This window comes from Callospermophilus lateralis, chromosome 3 (genome assembly GCF_048772815.1).
Source record: "Callospermophilus lateralis isolate mCalLat2 chromosome 3, mCalLat2.hap1, whole genome shotgun sequence".
Taxonomy (NCBI): Eukaryota; Metazoa; Chordata; class Mammalia; order Rodentia; family Sciuridae; genus Callospermophilus; species Callospermophilus lateralis.
Window position 1 is genome coordinate 104,601,973 of NC_135307.1, and position 4,120 is coordinate 104,606,092.

Sequence of the window (4,120 nt, forward strand, 5' to 3'; positions counted from 1 at the left end):
CATAAATGTCCTCCCAGAAGTGGCTCAACCCAACCATATTGTTAATGCCAATATGGCACCCCTAAGAAATAGCGAGACCTGCCCCTGGGAAGAACAGAGCCTCCTAAGAAAATATAAACATGTGTGTTTTCTTCCTAGCTCCATAGAATCACCCTGTGGAGCTGCCATGAAGCTCAGAGACATCTCATACTGAGGCAATAACTCCATAGTGCTCCTCTAAGTATTTTATAGATAAATACCTTATTTAATTCTCACAACAATCCCATGAAATAGGCTATTGGTTTACAGACAGAGAAACCAAGACACTGAAATTGTAAGTAACATTTCTAGAGTCACACAGCTAGTAATGGGACCTGCTGGGATTTCAATCTGGCTGCACAAATAAGTGTTTAATATAATTTATTGTATTGATTTGACCTATATTCTTTGGTTAAAACAGCCCATTGGAGGATCTTCCTTTTTTGAGACTATCACCAGAATTTCAGATTCAAGAGCAAGCTAGTTATTAGCTTAAAAGAATAAAAAACACTTGAAAAAATGAGAAATTATACCCCATTTGATTCAAATGTATGATATGTCAAGATCATTGTATTATCATGAGCAACTAATAAAAAAAAAAAGAAGAACAAACATGTTTTAAAGAACATGTGCATAGTAAGAAACTTTCATTTATATTATTTACTTCTCTAAAAGACTGAAATCAATAATTTATTATCCCTATATTACAGACGAGCAGAGGATAGCTCTGAGAAATTTTATAGTAACCACATAGTCACATACCTGATTTGGACCTGATGATATATTTGAGCCAGCCACTTAACTGCAACATTGACACTATTCCTATTTCTCCTCTACTCCCTAGCAACCATTCTGTGGGTTTCAAGGACAAACTACTCCTGTCCTGTGCCCACCCCCTCTCCTCCACCACTTCCTGAACAAACACAATTTCTCTAGGTTCTCTTTGCTCACCATCTCTTTGTCATGGTTAAGGTCTAAAATGCAAAATATTTGGAGAATTTAAAGACTATTTTAGGGTTGGGAAACCTTCGCTGTGAATCAAGTAGTCCAAGGAAGCCTCCCCCAAGGCATAATTTGTATAAGCTGAGCTTAAACTAGGGAACCAACTCTTAGCACGAATAATTACTGAAATGTGTTGAGCATAACAGAAGCTTGATAAAGTCCAGTCTTTCCCTAAAGGGCAAGTATAATAGGCCTATAACTTCAAATATGTAAGAATAATAATTTGTTATTCATGTTAATCCCTCCAGGGCCATTGCTAGCTACATTGGTTGTTTTCAAAGTGCAGGGGGGGGGGGCACTGGAAAAACCACTAAAAGAATCGACACAAAGTGAGCAGCAGCAGATAGCAAAGCAACTCTGTGGTTCCACTGGTTGCTGCAGGGTCTCATAGAGTTTCCTGGGTGTTCACCTACTACCCTGTGCCCACTTGGCCAATTCTGCAGTGAAACAAGGAGGTGGCCCCAGGGGAGGGAGTGGATACCACCAACAAGCCATTTCTGGGTATTCCTACAAGAATATTTTTCAAAATATTTACCACAGAGGTCCAGGCAAAATTATCAATCCCTGTGAAAATTAATGCATTTTTTTATTCACTGAAGATCACTTTCAGCTCAGAAAATATGCACACACCTGACAGCCACACTCATTTCCAAAGTTGTAGAAGAATTTTAAGTAAAAAGGTGCATAGGAACAGGCAGTCAGTGACACTCAGAGGAGGAAGATGCAGCATGGACTCAAAACCAAGAATTTAAATGGACTGAGCTCTACCCTGTGGGCCAGCATCTTCTGGGAAAAGAAATAAATGGTGTTGGTAGTTTCAATGGTACCCCTTCACCCTCATGACTTAAATCATGGATGAAGATTTATGGGATGCTTCATCCACTTACAGTCACAGATGAGCCTCCACATACCTTCCCTTTCTGGTATCATGCACATGAAACAGAAAAAAATATTCTTCCGCTTTGAACTGCCTCGACCTGGCACCAGAATGTAGGAGCACTAGTGATATCTAGCTTTTCCAGTCTTTGGGGGAAAGCAAGATACCTATCAAGGAAGACACTGACCCAAGACTCCAAAGGATGGGGATCTTAGCCTTTCCTGGCTGTTATAATATTTTAGATGGGGCAATTTATAAATAATGGAAACTTTTTTCCCCCTCATAGTTCAGAAGGCTGGGAAATCCAAAGTCAAGGCACTGGCAGATCCAGTGTCTGGTGAGGGCTACTTTCTGCTCCACTTTTGGTACCTTGTTGCCACATCCTCACGTGTTGAAAAGAATGAACTTGAACTTTTTATAAGGCCACTAATCCCATTCACAAGGGCTCCATCCCTATCACTGAGTCATCTCCTGAAGGCCACACCCAACATCATCACATTGGGTATTAAATTTCAACACACGCATTGGTGGAGTGGGGAACACAGGCATATTCAGAGTACAGCACTGGAAAACTTAAATATTTGATTTCTAAAACAGGAATTTGTCCTCTCCTCTGTGACTGGCATAGAGCAAATGATCTACCCTTCCAGATTCACAGAAGGGGAACCTCAGCTACTAACCCCTCTTGGGTGTTTCTTGAGCCAGTAGCCTCTGCAGTGTATGGGTAGGCTATCTCCTTCATCACTGTTCATAAAAATCACAGGAAGGGGAGTTCCATTAGAATGGGAGATTATCTGGGGCCCCAGATTGTCAGGGGCAGGCCCAAGAGGCAGAGGGTGGGGCACTGGGGCGATGTGGTGATGGAAGCAGAGCAAGTACAAACACTTGTTTAAATAAATTATTCTGGATTTCCCAGGTTTGTATCTCAGTAGCTCTTTCGACTTCTGGGGTATAATTATCTCTTTAATTATTTTTATAGTTTCTTACTTTAAAAAGTCATAAGCTATCATAAAATATTTTAGCAATATAAGTGCACAAATTAAAAGAGTGCTGGGATATCTTTCCCACAGCACCTGCTCCTCAGCGCTGTAACACTTGGGGCATATTCTTCCAAAACATTTTCTAAGCACAGATACCTGAATATATTATTGTAGGTTTTTGTTCCTATTGTTCTCTGTAGATTCTACCTCTGAAATCTGTGTCATTTTGAATATGATCTTTCCCTTTTGCTGTCTTGGGCCAAAACTTATATACACCTTTAACTTTGTATCTGCCACAGGACCTTGGGTCAAGTTCTTACCCATAACAGCTTGGGCTTGGGCAGCTTGTCCAAACTGTGAGTCGATTCAACCATTTATTAAGTTCAAGTGTGTTTTCTGCAGCTTGAATACCTTTTATTTGTTTTTAAAGAATTGCCTGCCTGTCCCCTCATCAGTCAAAAAAAGAGATTTAACCATGATCTTTTTATGGGCCCCATATGCAAATAATTTGTGAATAAAACTTTCTAGCCAGAGAGAATGAACAGTGTTTTCTGAATTCTAAGAAAATATTGATTGTAAGATTTTTTAATAACAGTCATTTATGGAGAGAATAACAAACTACTACATTAAGCATACTTATGAACTCAACAGGATTTCATGAACTATTAAAACATTGAAATGTTTTTATGTGTATTATTAAATCCAGATAATATGTTGGTTTCACTTACTCATCTTTCACGTTACAAATTAATCTCACAAACCTCCCCCTGACTTTTTTTCTTTTTTGGTACCAGGGATTGTACTCACGGGCACTAGCCCACTGAGCCACATCCCCAGTCCTATTTTTTTAATTTAGTTTTCTAATTTTTTAAAAAAATTCAGAGTCTCACTGAGTTGCTTAGTTCCTTGCTGTGGCTGAGCTGGCGTTGAACTCAACAATCCTCCTGCCTCAGCCTCCCAAGCCACTGGGATTACAGAACTGCACCATCATGCCCGCTCTCGCCTCCTCTTTTTGGCATGGTCTAACCCAATGTTTTCATAGGTAATGAAGACCTTAAAAGATAAATGGCTTCAAATATTGGACATTTAACATGAGCTGGAATCTGAATTCATCTAAACCATCCTGACATTTGTACTGGCACACTCAGTTTTGCTATGAAAAAGCCATCTGGGATGATTTCTCCATTAGGCATCCTGCATATGGCCCTTTAAAAATAAATCATACCTCTAGGTGACTGGTCTC